General features: G+C 43.2%; 10 non-coding genes across 10 annotated transcripts; all 10 read left to right on the forward strand.

Annotated features, from left to right (window-relative positions):
- The first annotated feature begins 304 nt into the window (after positions 1-304).
- trnap-agg (transfer RNA proline (anticodon AGG)) lies at positions 305-376 on the forward strand. The gene has a single exon. It is a non-coding gene; the product is annotated as a tRNA-Pro (tRNA).
- Positions 377-1,002: 626 nt separating this feature from the next.
- Positions 1,003-1,074, forward strand: trnap-ugg (transfer RNA proline (anticodon UGG)). The gene has a single exon. It is a non-coding gene; the product is annotated as a tRNA-Pro (tRNA).
- A 1,506-nt stretch (positions 1,075-2,580) lies between these two features.
- trnap-ugg (transfer RNA proline (anticodon UGG)) lies at positions 2,581-2,652 on the forward strand. The gene has a single exon. It is a non-coding gene; the product is annotated as a tRNA-Pro (tRNA).
- A 294-nt stretch (positions 2,653-2,946) lies between these two features.
- On the forward strand, positions 2,947-3,018 carry trnap-ugg (transfer RNA proline (anticodon UGG)). The gene has a single exon. It is a non-coding gene; the product is annotated as a tRNA-Pro (tRNA).
- A 964-nt stretch (positions 3,019-3,982) lies between these two features.
- On the forward strand, positions 3,983-4,054 carry trnap-ugg (transfer RNA proline (anticodon UGG)). The gene has a single exon. It is a non-coding gene; the product is annotated as a tRNA-Pro (tRNA).
- A 1,126-nt stretch (positions 4,055-5,180) lies between these two features.
- On the forward strand, positions 5,181-5,252 carry trnap-ugg (transfer RNA proline (anticodon UGG)). Its single transcript has one exon. It is a non-coding gene; the product is annotated as a tRNA-Pro (tRNA).
- Positions 5,253-8,006: 2,754 nt separating this feature from the next.
- On the forward strand, positions 8,007-8,078 carry trnap-ugg (transfer RNA proline (anticodon UGG)). Its single transcript has one exon. It is a non-coding gene; the product is annotated as a tRNA-Pro (tRNA).
- Positions 8,079-9,626: 1,548 nt separating this feature from the next.
- trnap-ugg (transfer RNA proline (anticodon UGG)) lies at positions 9,627-9,698 on the forward strand. The gene has a single exon. It is a non-coding gene; the product is annotated as a tRNA-Pro (tRNA).
- Positions 9,699-11,588: 1,890 nt separating this feature from the next.
- trnap-agg (transfer RNA proline (anticodon AGG)) lies at positions 11,589-11,660 on the forward strand. The gene has a single exon. It is a non-coding gene; the product is annotated as a tRNA-Pro (tRNA).
- Positions 11,661-12,959: 1,299 nt separating this feature from the next.
- On the forward strand, positions 12,960-13,031 carry trnap-ugg (transfer RNA proline (anticodon UGG)). The gene has a single exon. It is a non-coding gene; the product is annotated as a tRNA-Pro (tRNA).
- The last annotated feature ends 3,274 nt before the right edge of the window (positions 13,032-16,305 follow it).

Here is a 16,305-nt window from a genome sequence, read left to right on the forward strand (position 1 = left end):
ATTGAGATGGTTTGGACATGTTCAGAGGAGAGACTGTCAATATGTCGGTAGAAGGATGCTGAGGTTGGAGCTGCGAGGCAAGAGGTCTAGAGGAAGAACTAAGAGGAGATTTTTGGATATACTCTCTCAAAGAGAGTTCAAATGCTCTCCTCAAGTTCATTGAGATGCATACAAGAAAAGAGATGGTAACACTTTCAATGTAGTGAGGTTGCCAATACACAAATTGGCCAATCTAAAGGTGAGTAAATTCTGTCTACAAATGGGATATTAGTTTACAAACTCTGCAATTCGCTTGTCTTTATGTGGCTCGTTGGTCTAGGGGTATGATTCTTGCTTAGGGTGCGAGAGGTCCCGGGTTCAAATCCCGGACGAGCCCTTGACTGCGACATCTATTCCACAGATCTATTCTCATGAAAACTTTCACCTATGAAAGTCGACAAGTATGAAAACAGCCTTACCATAGCAAGCTTTATGAGGAATTGTGGGTTTGAGCACCACAAACTTTGACAGAGTAATTGCATTTTTTCCTTGTGCAAACACAGGAAACTTTAGTTAGTACACGACACAAGATGCCAAGTATTGATGTTTTGCCGATTTGGAAAACCCGACTTTCAAAAGTCAAGAGCTGACTGTATCAAATGTCTTCACTAGCCTTGGTCTAGGGGAATGATTCTCGCTTAGGGTGTGAGAGGTCTCCGGACGAGCCCTGAATGCTAAATTCAATGTCTATGAGAAGAGAGGATGTAACGCTTTCCACGTGTAACCACAAGACCAGATGCAAGTTTTTCTGTGAAAGTTGTTACTAGACGAGACAAGATTCCACTCACTCGTGTTTTGCTGATCTGGAAACCACAACCTTTCTCTGTCAATGGAGTATGTCCTCACATTAATGTTTTTGTCGGAAATTTACACAACATGAATTTCTCAGTTTGAGAATGACTGAAGTTCTTGTTCTTCATTTGGATAGTACGGCTGAACTCAATACAAAACCACCGGACACGAGGCTCGTTGGTCTAGGGGTATGATTCTCGCTTTGGGTGCGAGAGGTCCAGGGATCAAATCCCGGACGAGCCCTTGACTGCGACATCTATTCCACAGACCCTTTTTAGGAAGACTTTCACCTACGAAAGTCGACAAGTATAAAAACAGCCTTACTATACCAAGCTTTATGAGGAATTGTGGGTTTGAGCACCACGAAATTTGACAGAGTAATTGCATGTTTTCCATTCAAAGCATGGATGTGTTGCCGATCTGATACCTATGACTTTTAAAGGTCAATGCAGTATACTAAAATGCCATTGTAGAATACACTGAGGTGCAAACATTTAGCGAGAAGGTGTCACTTTCAATGAAGCAAACTATTTGCAGCAAAAGTGCTGACTGTATCATATTTTGCCTTCACTAGCTTCTTGCCATTGGCTTCTCAACAAATCTAGAACAGAATGCAAAACCCTGCTTCTTACATATAAAGCTCTAAAGGGTCAAGCTCCATCATATCTAAAAGACCTCATGGTACCATATCATCCCAATAGGCCACTTCAGTCTCAGAATGCAAGCCTACTGTTGGTCGAAGAAGGAGAGGAGGAAGATTTGTTTGTAGACAGAGAGAGAAGAGGAAAGCTAAGAACGTAGGACTGACAGTAGACGTGACGTGAAGAGGCGAGTGCAAGCAGGTTGGAACGGGTGGAGAAATGTGTCATGTATATTTTGCGATAAAAGAGTATCAGCGAGAATGAAAGCAAAGGTGTTCAAGACAGTGGTGAGACCAGCGATGTTTTTCGGCTTAGAGACAGTGGCACTGTAGAAAAGACAGGAGGCAGAGCTGGAGGTAGCATAGCTTAAGATGTTGAGGTTCTCATTGGGAGTGACGAGGATGGATGGGATCAGGCATGAGTACATCAGAGGGACAGCTCATGTTAGATGTTTTGGAGATAAAGTCAGAGAGGCCAGATTGAGGTGGTTTGGACATGTTAAGAGGAGAGACTGTCAATATGTCGGTAAAAGGATGCTGAGGTTGGAGCTGCCAGGCAAGAGGTCTAGAGGAAGACCAAAGAGGAGATTTTTGGATATACTCTCTCAAAAGAGAGTTCAAATGCTCTCCTCAAGTTCATTGAGATGCATACAAGAAAAGAGATGGTAACACTTTCAATGTAGTGAGGTTGCCAAAACACAAATTGGCCAATCTAAAGGTGAGTAAATTCTGTAAATTCATATTTTGCCTTCACTAGCCTTGGTCTAGGGGAATGATTCTCACTTAGGGTGTGAGAAGTCTCCGGACGAGCCCTGAATGCTAAATTCAATGTCTATGAGAAGAGAAGATGTAACGCTTTCCACGTGTAACCACAAGACCAGATGCAAGTGTTGCTGTGAAAGTTGTTACTAGAACGAGACAAGATTCCACTCACTCGTGTTTTGCTGATCTGGAAACCACAACCTTTCTCTGTCAATGGAGTATGTCCTCACATTAATGTTTTTGTCGGAAATTTACACAACATGAATTTCTCAGTTTGAGAATGACTGAAGTTCTTGTTCTTCATTTGGATAGTAGGGCTGAACTCATTACAAGCCCACTGGACGCGAGGCTCGTTGGTCTAGGGGTATGATTCTCGCTTTGGGTGCGAGATGTCCCGGGTTCAAATCCCGGACGAGCCCTTGACTGCGACATCTATTCCACAGACCTTTTTTAGGAAGACTTTCACCTACGAAAGTCGACAAGTATGAAAACAGCCTTACTATACCAAGCTTTATGAGGAATTGTGGGTTTGAGCACCAGAAGGAAGGATGCTGAGGTTGGAGCTGCCAGGCAAGAGGTCTAGAGGAAGAACAACTTTCACTTTCAATGTAGTGAGGTTGCCAATACACAAATTGGCAGATCTAAAGGTGAGTAAATTCTTTCTACAAATGGGGTATTAGATCACAAACTCTGCAATTCGCTCGTCTTTATATGGCTCGTTGGTCTAGGGGTATGATTCTCGCTTTGGGTGCGAGAGGTCCCAGGTTCAAATCCCGGACGAGCCCTTGACTGCGACATCTATTCCACAGATCTGTTCTTAGGAAAACTTTCACCTATGAAAGTCGACAAGTATGAAAACAGCCTTACCATAGCAAGCTTTATGAGGAATTGTGGGTTTGAGCACCACAAAATTTGACAGAGTAAGTAAGTAAGGTCAATGCAGTATACTAAAATGCCATTGTAGAATACACTGAGGTGCAAACATTTAGCGAGAAGGTGTCACTTTCAATGAAGCAAACTATTTGCAGCAAAAGTGCGGACTGTATCATATTTTGCCTTCACTAGCTTCTTTCCATTGGCTTCTCAACAAATCTCGAACAGAATGTAAAACCCTGCTTCTTACATATAAAGCTCTAAAGGGTCAAGCTCCATCATATCTAAAAGACCTCATGGTACCATATCATCCCAATAGGCCACTTCAGTCTCAGAATGCAAGCCTACTGTTGGTCGAAGAAGGAGAGGAGGAAGGTTTGTTTGTTGACAGAGAGAGAAGAGGAAAGCTAAGAACGTAGGACTGACAGTAGACGTGACTAGGGGTATGATTCTCGCTTTGGGTGCGAGAGGTCCCGGGTTCAAATCCCGGACGAGCCCTTGACTGCGACATCTATTCCACAGACCTTGTTTAGGAAGACTTTCACCTACGAAAGTCGACAAGTATAAAAACAGCCTTACTATACCAAGCTTTATGAGGAATTGTGGGTTTGAGCACCAGAAGGAAGGATGCTGAGGTTGGAGCTGCCAGGCAAGAGGTCTAGAGGAAGAACAAAGAGGAGATTTTTGGATATACTCTCTCAAAAGAGAGTTCAAATGCCCTCCTCAAGTTCATTGAGATGCATACAAGAAAAGAGATGGTAACACTTTCAATGTAGTGAGGTTGCCAAAACACAAATTGGCCAATCTAAAGGTGAGTAAATCCTGTCTACAAATGGGATATTAGTTTACAACCTCTGCAATTCGCTTGTCTTTAATGGCTCGTTGGTCTAGGGGTATGATTCTCGCTTTGGGTGCGAGAGGTCCCGGGTTCAAATCCCGGACGAGCCCTTGACTGCGACATCTATTCCACAGATCTGTTCTCAGGAAAACTTTCACCTATGAAAGTCGACAAGTATGAAAACAGCCTTACCATAGCAAGCTTTATGAGGAATTGTGGGTTTGAGCACCACAAAATTTGACTAAGTAAGTAAGGTCAATGCAGTATACTAAAATGCCATTGTAGAATACACTGAGGTGCAAACATTTAGCGAGAAGGTGTCACTTTCAATGAAGCAAACTATTTGCAGCAAAAGTGCGGACTGTATCATATTTTGCCTTCACTAGCTTCTTGCCATTGGCTTCTCAACAAATCTAGAACAGAATGCAAAACCCTGCTTCTTACATATAAAGCTCTAAAGGGTCAAGCTCCATCATATCTAAAAGACCTCATGGTACCATATCATCCCAATAAGCCACTTCAGTCTCAGAATGCAAGCCTACTGTTGGTCGAAGAAGGAGAAGAGGAAGGTTTGTTTGTAGGCAGAGAGAGAAGAGGAAAGCTAAGAACGTAGGACTGACAGTAGACGTGACGTGAAGAGGCGAGTGCAAGCAGGTTGGAACGGGTGGAGAAAAGTGTCAGGTGTGTTTTGCGATAAAAGAGTATCAGCGAGAATGACAGAAAAGGTGTTCAAGAAGGTGGTGAGACCAGCGATGTTTTTCGGTTTAGAGACAGTGGCACTGTAGAAAAGACAGGAGGCAGAGCTGGAGGTAGCAGAGCTTAAGATGTTGAGGTTCTCATTGGGAGTGACGAGGATGGATGGGATCAGGCATGAGTACATCAGAGGGACAGCTCATGTTAGATGTTTTGGAGATAAAGTCAGAGAGGCCAGATTGAGGTGGTTTGGACATGTTCAGAGGAGAGACTGTCAATATGTCGGTAGAAGGATGCTGAGCTTGGAGCTGCCAGGCAAGAGGTCTAGAGGAAGACCAAAGAGGAGATTTTTGGATATACTCTCTCAAAAGAGAGTTCAAATGCTCTCCTCAAGTTCATTGAGATGCATACAAGAAAAGAGATGGTAACACTTTCAATGTAGTGAGGTTGCCAAAACACAAATTGGCCAATCTAAAGGTGAGTAAATTCTGTCTACAAATGGGGTATTAGTTCACAAACTCTGCAATTCGCTTGTCTTTATATGGCTCGTTGGTCTAGGGGTATGATTCTCACTTTGGGTGCGAGAGGTCCCGGGTTCAAATCCCGGACGAGCCCTTGACTGCGATATCTATTCCACAGATCTGTTCTCAGGAAAACTTTCACCTATGAAAGTCGACAAGTATGAAGACAGCCTTACCATAGCAAGCTTTATGAGGAATTGTGGGTTTGAGCACCACAAAATTTGACAGAGTCACTGCCTTTTTTCCATTCCAAGCATGGATGTGTTGCCGATCTGATACCTATGACTTTTAAAGGTCAATGCAGTATACTAAAATGCCATTGTAGAATACACTGAGGTGCAAACATTTAGCGAGAAGGTGTCACTTTCAATGAAGCAAACTATTTGCAGCAAAAGTGCTGACTGTATCATATTTTGCCTTCACTAGCTTCTTGCCATTGGTTTCTCAACAAATCTAGAACAGAATGCAAAACCCTGCTTCTTACATATAAAGCTCTAAAGGGTCAAGCTCCATCATATCTAAAAGACCTCATGGTTCCATATCATCCCAATAGGCCACTTCAGTCTCAGAATGCAAGCCTACTGTTGGTCGAAGAAGGAGAAGAGGAAGGTTTGTTTGTAGGCAGAGAGAGAAGAGGAAAGCTAAGAACGTAGGACTGACAGTAGACGTGACGTGAAGAGGCGAGTGCAAGCAGGTTGGAACGGGTGGAGAAAAGTGTCAGGTGTGTTTTGCGATAAAAGAGTATCAGCGAGAATGACAGAAAAGGTGTTCAAGAAGGTGGTGAGACCAGCAATGTTTTTCGATTTAGAGACAGTGGCACTGTAGAAAAGACAGGAGGCAGAGCTGGTGGTAGCAGAGCTTAAGATGTTGAGGTTCTCATTGGGAGTGACGAGGATGGATGGGATCAGGCATGAGTACATCAGAGGGACAGCTCATGTTAGATGTTTTGGAGATAAAGTCAGAGAGGCCAGATTGAGGTGGTTTGGACATGTTCAGAGGAGAGACTGTCAATATGTCGGTAGAAGGATGCTGAGGTTGGAGCTGCCAGGCAAGAGGTCTAGAGGAAGACCAAAGAGGAGATTTTTGGATATACTCTCTCAAAAGAGAGTTCAAATGCTCTCCTCAAGTTCATTGAGATGCATACAAGAGATGGTAACACTTTCAATGTAGTGAGGTTGCCAAAACACAAATTGGCCAATCTAAAGGTGAGTAAATTCTGTAAATTCAAATTTTGCCTTCACTAGCCTTGGTCTAGGGGAATGATTCTCGCTTAGGGTGTGAGAGGTCTCCGGACGAGCCCTGAATGCTAAATTCAATGTCTATGAGAAGAGAGGATGTAACGCTTTCCACGTGTAACCACAAGACCAGATGAAAGTTTTTCTGTGAAAGTTGTTACTAGACGAGACAAGATTCCACTCACTCGTGTTTTGCTGATCTGGAAACCACAACCTTTCTCTGTCAATGGAGTATGTCCTCACATTAATGTTTTTGTCGGAAATTTACACAACATGAATTTCTCAGTTTGAGAATGACTGAAGTTCTTGTTCTTCATTTGGATAGTAGGGCTGAACTCATTACAAGCCCACTGGACGCGAGGCTCGTTGGTCTAGGGGTATGATTCTCGCTATGGGTGCGATAGGTCCCGGGTTCAAATCCCGGACGAGCCCTTGACTGCGACATCTATTCCACAGACCTTTTTTAGGAAGACTTTCACCTACGAAAGTCGACAAGTATAAAAACAGCCTTACTATACCAAGCTTTATGAGGAATTGTGGGTTTGAGCACCACAACATTTGACAGAGTAATTGCATTTTTTCCATTCCAAGCATGGATGTGTTGCCGATCTGATACCTATGACTTTTAAAGGTCAATGCAGTATACTAAAATGCCATTGTAGAATACACTGAGGTGCAAACATTTAGCGAGAAGGTGTCACTTTCAATGAAGAAAACTATTTGCAGCAAAAGTGCTGACTGTATCATATTTTGCCTTCACTAGCTTCTTTCCATTGGCTTCTCAACAAATCTAGAACAGAATGTAAAACCCTGCTTCTTACATATAAAGCTCTAAAGGGTCAAGCTCCATCATGTCTAAAAGACCTCATGGTACCATATCATCCCAATAGGCCACTTCAGTCTCAGAATGCAAGCCTACTGTTGGTCGAAGAAGGAGAGGAGGAAGGTTTGTTTGTAGGCAGAGAGAGAAAAGGAAAGCTAAGAACGTAGGACTGACAGTAGACGTGACGTGAAGAGGCGAGTGCAAGCAGGTTGGAACGGGTGGAGAAAAGTGTCAGGTGTGTTTTGCGATAAGAGAGTATCAGCGAGAATGAAAGCAAAGGTGTTCAAGACGGTGGTGAGACCAGCGATGTTTTTCGGCTTAGAGACAGTGGCACTGTAGAAAAGACAGGAGGCAGAGCTGGAGGTAGCAGAGCTTAAGATGTTGAGGTTCTCATTGGGAGTGACGAGGATGGATAGGATCAGGCATGAGTACATCAGAGGGACAGCTCATGTTAGATGTTTTGGAGATAAAGTCAGAGAGGCCAGATTGAGGTGGTTTGGACATGTTAAGAGGAGAGACTGTCAATATGTCGGTAGAAGGATGCTGAGGTTGGAGCTGCCAGGCAAGAGGTCTAGAGGAAGACCAAAGAGGAGATTTTCAGATATACTCTCTCAAAAGAGAGTTCAAATGCTCTCCTCAAGTTCATTGAGATGCATACAAGAAAAGAGATGGTAAGACTTTCAATGTAGTGAGGTTGCCAATACACAAATTGGCCAATCTAAAGGTGAGTAAATTCTGTCTACAAATGGGGTATTAGTTCACAAACTCTGCAATTCGCTTGTCTTTATATGGCTCGTTGGTCTAGGGGTATGATTCTCACTTTGGGTGCGAGAGGTCCCGGGTTCAAATCCCGGACGAGCCCTTGACTGCGATATCTATTCCACAGATCTGTTCTCAGGAAAACTTTCACCTATGAAAGTCGACAAGTATTTAAACAGCCTTACCATAGCAAGCTTTATGAGGAATTGTGGGTTTGAGCACCACAAAATTTGACAGAGTTACTGCCTTTTTTCCATTCCAAGCATGGATGTGTTGCCGATCTGATACCTATGACTTTTAAAGGTCAATGCAGTATACTAAAATGCCATTGTAGAATACACTGAGGTGCAAACATTTAGCGAGAAGGTGTCACTTTCAATGAAGCAAACTATTTGCAGCAAAAGTGCTGACTGTATCATATTTTGCCTTCACTAGCTTCTTGCCATTGGCTTCTCAACAAATCTAGAACAGAATGCAAAACCCTGCTTCTTACATTTAAAGCTCTAAAGGGTCAAGCTCCATCATATCTAAAAGACCTCATGGTACCATATCATCCCAATAGGCCACTTCAGTCTCAGAATGCAAGCCTACTGTTGGTCGAAGAAGGAGAGGAGGAAGGTTTGTTTGTAGACAGAGAGAGAAGAGGAAAGCTAAGAACGTAGGACTGACAGTAGACGTGACGTGAAGAGGCGAGTGCAAGCAGGTTGGAACGGGTGGAGAAAAGTGTCAGGTGTGTTTCGCGATAAAAGAGTATCAGCGAGAATGAAAGCAAAGGTGTTCAAGACGGTGGTGAGACCAGCGATGTTTTTCGGCTTAGAGACAGTGGCACTGTAGAAAAGACAGGAGGCAGAGCTGGAGGTAGCAGAGCTTAAGATGTTGAGGTTCTCATTGGGAGTGACGAGGATGGATAGGATCAGGCATGAGTACATCAGAGGGACAGCTCATGTTAGATGTTTTGGAGATAAAGTCAGAGAGGCCAGATTGAGGTGGTTTGGACATGTTAAGAGGAGAGACTGTCAATATGTCGGTAGAAGGATGCTGAGGTTGGAGCTGCCAGGCAAGAGGTCTAGAGGAAGACCAAAGAGGAGATTTTTGGATATACTCTCTCAAAAGAGAGTTCAAATGCTCTCCTCAAGTTCATTGAGATGCATACAAGAAAAGAGATGGTAACACTTTAAATGTAGTGAGGTTGCCAAAACACAAATTGGCCAATCTAAAGGTGAGTAAATTCTGTAAATTCAAATTTTGCCTTCACTAGCCCTGTTGCTGTGAAAGTTGTTACTAGAACGAGACAAGATTCCACTCACTCGTGTTTTGCTGATCTGGAAACCACAACCTTTCTCTGTCAATGGAGTATGTCCTCACATTAATGTTTTTCTCGGAAATTTACACAACATGAATTTCTCAGTTTGAGAATGACTGAAGTTCTTGTTCTTCATTTGGATATTAGGGCTGAACTCATTACAAGCCCACTGGACGCGATTTGCTGATCTGGAAACCACAACCTTTCTCTGTCAATGGAGTATGTCCTCACATTAATGTTTTTGTCGGAAATTTACACAACATGAATTTCTCAGTTTGAGAATGACTGAAGTTCTTGTTCTTCATTTGGATAGTACGGCTGAACTCAATACAAAACCACCGGACACGAGGCTCGTTGGTCTAGGGGTATGATTCTCGCTTTGGGTGCGAGAGGTCCAGGGATCAAATCCCGGACGAGCCCTTGACTGCGACATCTATTCCACTGACCCTTTTCAAGAAAACTTTCTCCTATGAAAGTTGACAAGTATGAAAACAGGCGTACCATACTAAGCTTTATGAGGAATTGTGGGTTTGAGCACCAAAAACTTTGACAGAGTAATTGCATTTTTTCCCTGTGCAAACACAGGAAACTTTAGTTAGTACACGACACAAGATGCCAAGTATTGATGTTTTGCCGATTTGGAAAACCCGACTTTCAAAAGTCAAGAGCTGACTGTATCATATTTTGCCTTCACTAGCCTTGGTCTAGGGGAATGATTCTCGCTTAGGGTGTGAGAGGTCTCCGGACGAGCCCTGAATGCTAAATTCAATGTCTATGAGAAGAGAGGATGTAACGCTTTCCACGTGTAACCACAAGACCAGATGCAAGTGTTTCTGTGAAAGTTGTTACTAGACGAGACAAGATTCCACTCACTCGTGTTTTGCTGATCTGGAAACCACAACCTTTCTCTGTCAATGGAGTATGTCCTCACATTAATGTTTTTGTCGGAAATTTACACAACATGAATTTCTCAGTTTGAGAATGACTGAAGTTCTTGTTCTTCATTTGGATAGTACGGCTGAACTCAATACAAAACTAACGGACACGAGGCTCGTTGGTCTGGGGGTATGATTCTCGCTTTGGGTGCGAGAGGTCCAGGGATCAAATCCCGGACGAGCCCTTGACTGCGACATCTATTCCACAGACCCTTTTTAGGAAGACTTTCACCTACGAAAGTCGACAAGTATAAAAACAGCCTTACTATACCAAGCTTTATGAGGAATTGTGGGTTTGAGCACCACGAAATTTGACAGAGTAATTGCATGTTTTCCATTCCAAGCATGGATGTGTTGCCGATCTGATACCTATGACTTTTAAAGGTCGATGCAGTATACTAAAATGCCATTGTAGAATACACTGAGGTGCAAACATTTAGCGAGAAGGTGTCACTTTCAATGAAGCAAACTATTTGCAGAAAAAGTGCTGACTGACAGTAGACGTGACGTGAAGAGGCGAGTGCAAGTAGGTTGGAACGGCTGGAGAAAAGGGTCAGGTGTGTTTTGCGATAACAGATTATCAGCGAGAATGAAAGCAAAGGTGTTCAAGACGGTGGTGAGACCAGCGATGTTTTTCGGCTTAGAGACAGTGGCACTGTAGAAAAGACAGGAGGCAGAGCTGGAGGTAGCAGAGCTTAAGATGTTGAGGTTCTCATTGGGAGTGACGAGGATGGATGGGATCAGGCATGAGTACATCAGAGGGACAGCTCATGTTAGATGTTTTGGAGATAAAGTCAGAGAGGCCAGATTGAGGTGGTTTGGACATGTTCAGAGGAGAGACTGTCAATATGTCGGTAGAAGAATGCTGAGGTTGGAGCTGCCAGGCAAAAGGTCTAGAGGAAGAACAAAGAGGAGCTTTTTGGACATACTCTCTCAAAAGAGAGTTCAAATGCTCTCCTCAAGCTCGTTGAGATGCATACAAGAAAAGAGAAGGTAACACTTTCAATGTAGTGAGGTTGCCAATACACAAATTGGCCAATCTAAAGGTGAGTAAATTCTGTCTACAAATGGGATATTAGTTTACAAACTCTGCAATTCGCTTGTCTTTATATGGCTCGTTGGTCTAGGGGTATGATTGAAGTGTGAAAAGTGTCAGGTGTGTTTTGCGATAAAAGAGTATCAGCGAGAATGAAAGCAAAGGTGTTCAAGACAGTAGTGAGACCAGCAATGTTTTTCGGCTTAGAGACAGTGGCACTGTAGAAAAGACAGGAGGCAGAGCTTGAGGTAGCACAAATTGGCCAATCTAAAGGTGAGTAAATTCTGTCTTCAAATGGGATATTAGTTTACAAACTCTGCAATTCGCTTGTCTTTATGTGGCTCGTTGGTCTAGGGGTATGATTCTCGCTTAGGGTGCGAGAGGTCCCAGGTTCAAATCCTGGACGAGCCCTTGACTGCGACATCTATTCCACAGATCTGTTCTCAGGAAAACTTTCACCTATGAAAGTTGACAAGTATGAAAACAGCCTTACCATAGCAAGCTTTATGAGGAATTGTGGGTTTGAGCACCACGAAATTTGACAGAGTAATTGCATGTTTTCCATTCCAAGCATGGATGTGATACCTATGACTTTTAAAGGTCAATGCAGTATACTAAAATGCCATTGTAGAATACACTGAGGTGCAAAAATTTAGCGAGAAGGTGTCAATTTCAATGAAGCAAACTATTTGCAGCAAAAGTGCTGACTGTATCATATTTTGCCTTCACTAGCTTCTTGCCATTGGCTTCTGTCGAAAAGACAGGAGGCAGAGCTGGAGGTAGCAGAGCTTAAGATGTTGAGGTTCTCATTGGGAGTGACGAGGATGGATAGGATCAGGCATGAGTACATCAGAGGGACAGCTCATGTTAGATGTTTTGGAGATAAAGTCAGAGAGGCTAGATTGAAGTGGTTTGGACTTATTCAGAGGAGAGATGGTGAAAACAGTATATCGGATAAAAGATGCTGAGGTTGGAGCTGCCAGGCAAGAGGTCTAGAGGAAGACCAAAAAGGAGATTTTTAGATATACTCTCTCAAAAGAGAGTTCAAATGCTCTCCTCAAGTTCATTGAGATGCATACAAGAAAAGAGATGGTAACACTTTCAATGTAGTGAGGTGAGTGCAAGCAGGTTGGAACGGTGGAGAAAAGGGTCAGGTGTGTTTTGCGATAAAAGATTATCAGCGAGAATGAAAGCAAAGGTGTTCAAGAAGGTGGTGAGACCAGCGATGTTTTTCGGCTTAGAGACAGTGGCACTGTAGAAAAGACAGGAGGCAGAGCTGGAGGTAGCAGAGCTTAAGATGTTGAGGTTCTCATTGGGAGTGACGAGGATGGATGGGATCAGGCATGAGTACATCAGAGGGACAGCTCATGTTAGATGTTTTGGAGATAAAGTCAGAGAGGCCAGATTGAGGTGGTTTGGACATGTTCAGAGCAGAGACTGTCAATATGTCGGTAGAAGGATGCTGAGGTTGGAGCTGCCAGGCAAGAGGTCTAGAGGAAGAACAAAGAGGAGCTTTTTGGACATACTCTCTCAAAAGAGAGTTCAAATGCTCTCCAGAAGTTCATTGAGATGCATACAAGAAAAGAGATGGTAACACTTTCAATGTAGTGAGGTTGCCAATACACAAATTGGCCAATCTAAAGGTGAGTAAATTCTGTCTACAAATGGGATATTAGTTTACAAACACTGCAATTCGCTTGTCTTTTATGTGGCTCGTTGGTCTAGGGGTATGATTCTCGCTTTGGGTGCGAGAGGTCCCGGGTTCAAATCCCGGACGAGCCCTTGACTGCGACATCTATTCCACAGATCTGTTCTCAGGAAAACTTTCACCTATGAAAGTCGACAAGTATGAAAACAGCCTTACCATAGCAAGCTTTATGAGGAATTGTGGGTTTGAGCACCACAAACTTTGACAGAGTAATTGCACTTTTTCCTTGTTCAAACACAGGAAACTTTAGTTAGTACACGACACAAGATGCCAAGTGTTGATGTTTTGCCGATTTGGAAAACCCGACTTTCAAAAGTCAAGAGCTGACTGTATCATATTTTGCCTTCACTAGCCTTGGTCTAGGGGAATGATTCTCGCTTAGGGTGTGAGAAGTCTCCGGACGAGCCCTGAATGCTAAATTCAATGTCTATGAGAAAAGAAGATGTAACGCTTTCCACGTGTAACCACAAGACCAGATGCAAGTGTTGCTGTGAAAGTTGTTACTAGAACGAGACAAGATTCCACTCACTCATGTTTTGCTGATCTGGAAACCACAACCTTTCTCTGTCAATGGAGTATGTCCTCACATTAATGTTTTTGTCGGAAATTTACACAACATGAATTTCTCAGTTTGAGAATGACTGAAGTTCTTGTTCTTCATTTGGATAGTAGGGCTGAACTCATTACAAGCCCACTGGACGCGAGGCTCGTTGGTCTAGGGGTATGATTCTCGCTTTGGTTGCGAGAGGTCCAGGGATCAAATCCCGGACGAGCTCTTGACTGCGACATCTATTCCACACACCGTTTTTAGGAAGACTTTTACCTACGAAAGTCGACAAGTATAAAAACAGCCTTACAATACCAAGCTTTACGAGGAATTGTGGGTTTGAGCACCACGAAATTTGACAGAGTAATTGCATGTTTTCCATTCCAAGCATGGATGTGTTGCCGATCTGATACCTATGACTTTTAAAGGTCAATGCAGTATACTAAAATGCCATTGTAGAATACACTGAGGTGCAAAAATTTAGCGAGAAGGTGTCACTTTCAATGAAGCAAACTATTTTCAGCAAAAGTGCTGACTGTATCATATTTTGCCTTCACTAGCTTCTTTCCATTGGCTTCTCAACAAATCTAGAACAGAATGTAAAACCCTGCTTTTTACATATAAAGCTCTAAAGGGTCAAGCTCCATCATATCTAAAAGACCTCATGGTACCATATCATCCCAGTAGGCCACTTCAGTCTCAGAATGCAAGCCTACTGTTGGTCGAAGAAGGAGAGGAGGAAGGTTTGTTTGTAGGCAGAAAGAGAAAAGGAAAGCTAAGAACGTAGGACTGAATGTAGACGTGACGTGAAGAGGCGAGTGCAAGCAGGTTGGAACGGGTGGAGAAAAGTGTCAGGTGTGTTTTGCGATAAAAGAGTATCAGCGAGAATGAAAGCAAAGGTGTTCAAGACGGTGGTGAGACCAGCGATGTTTTTCGGCTTAGAGACAGTAACACTGTTGAAAAGACAGGAGGCAGAGCTGGAGGTAGCAGAGCTTAAGATGTTGAGGTTCTCATTGGGAGTGACGAGGATGGATAGGATCAGGCATGAGTACATCAGAGGGACAGCTCATGTTAGATGTTTTGGAGATAAAGTCAGAGAGGCCAGATTGAGGTGGTTTGGACATGTTCAGAGGAGTGACTGTCAATATGTCGGTAGAAGGATGCTGAGGTTGGAGCTGCCAGGCAAGAGGTCTAGAGGAAGACCAAAGAGGAGATTTTTGGATATACTCTCTCAAAAGAGAGTTCAAATACTCTCCTCATGTTCATTGAGATGCATACAAGAAAAGAGATGGTAACACTTTCAATGTAGTGAGGTTGCCAAAACACAAATTGGCCAATCTAAAGGTGAGTAAATTCTGTAAATTCATATTTTGCCTTCACTAGCCTTGGTCTAGGGGAATGATTCTCGCTTAGGGTGTGAGAAGTCTCCGGACGAGCCCTGAATGCTAAATTCAATGTCTATGAGAAGAGAAGATGTAACGCTTTCCACGTGTAACCACAAGACCAGATGCAAGTGTTGCTGTGAAAGTTGTTACTAGAACGAGACAAGATTCCACTCACTCGTGTTTTGCTGATCTGGAAACCACAACCTTTCTCTGTCAATGGAGTATGTCCTCACATTAATGTTTTTGTCGGAAATTTACAAAACATGAATTTCTCAGTTTGAGAATGACTGAAGTTCTTGTTCTTCATTTGGATAGTAGGGCTGAACTCATTACAAGCCCACTGGACGCGAGGCTCGTTGGTCTAGGGGTATGATTCTCGCTTTGGGTGCTAGAGGTCCCGGGTTCATATCCCGGACGAGCCCTTGACTGCGACATCTATTCCACAGACCTTTTTTAGGAAGACTTTCACCTACGAAAGTCGACAAGTATAAAAACAGCTTTACTATACCAAGCTTTATGAGGAATTGTGGGTTTGAGCACCACGAAATTTGACAGAGTAATTGCATGTTTTCCATTCCAAGCATGGATGTGTTGCCGATCTGATACCTATGACTTTTAAAGGTCAATGCAGTATACTAAAATGCCATTGTAGAATACACTGAGGTGCAAACATTTAGCGAGAAGGTGTCACTTTCAATGAAGCAAACTATTTGCAGCAAAAGTGCGGACTGTATCATATTTTGCCTTCACTAGCTTCTTTCCATTGGCTTCTCAACAAATCTAGAACAGAATGTAAAACCCTGCTTCTTACATATAAAGCTCTAAAGGGTCAAGCTCCATCATATCTAAAAGACCTCATGGTACCATATCATCCCAATAGGCCACTTCAGTCTCAGAATGCAAGCCTACTGTTGGTCGAAGAAGGAGAAGAGGAAGGTTTGTTTGTAGGCAGAGAGAGAAGAGGAAAGCTAAGAACGTACGACTGACAGTAGACGTGACGTGAAGAGGCGAGTGCAAGCAGGTTGGAACGGGTGGAGAAAAGTGTCAGGTGTGTTTTGCGATAAAAGAGTATCAGCGAGAATGAAAGCAAAGGTGTTCAAGACGGTGGTGAGACCAGCGATGTTTTTCGGCTTAGAGACAGTGGCACTGTAGAAAAGACAGGAGGCAGAGCTGGAGGTAGCAGAGCTTAAGATGTTGAGGTTCTCATTGGGAGTGACGAGGATGGATAGGATCAGGCATGAGTACATCAGAGGGACAGCTCATGTTAGATGTTTTGGAGATAAAGTCAGAGAGGCCAGATTGAGGTGGTTTGTACATGTTAAGAGGAGAGACTGTCAATATGTCGGTAGAAGGATGCTGAGGTTGGAGCTGCGAGGCAAGAGGTCTAGAGGAAGAACAAAGAGGAGATTTTTGGAT

Source organism: Channa argus, chromosome 4, assembly GCF_033026475.1.
Source record: "Channa argus isolate prfri chromosome 4, Channa argus male v1.0, whole genome shotgun sequence".
NCBI lineage: Eukaryota > Metazoa > Chordata > Actinopteri > Anabantiformes > Channidae > Channa > Channa argus.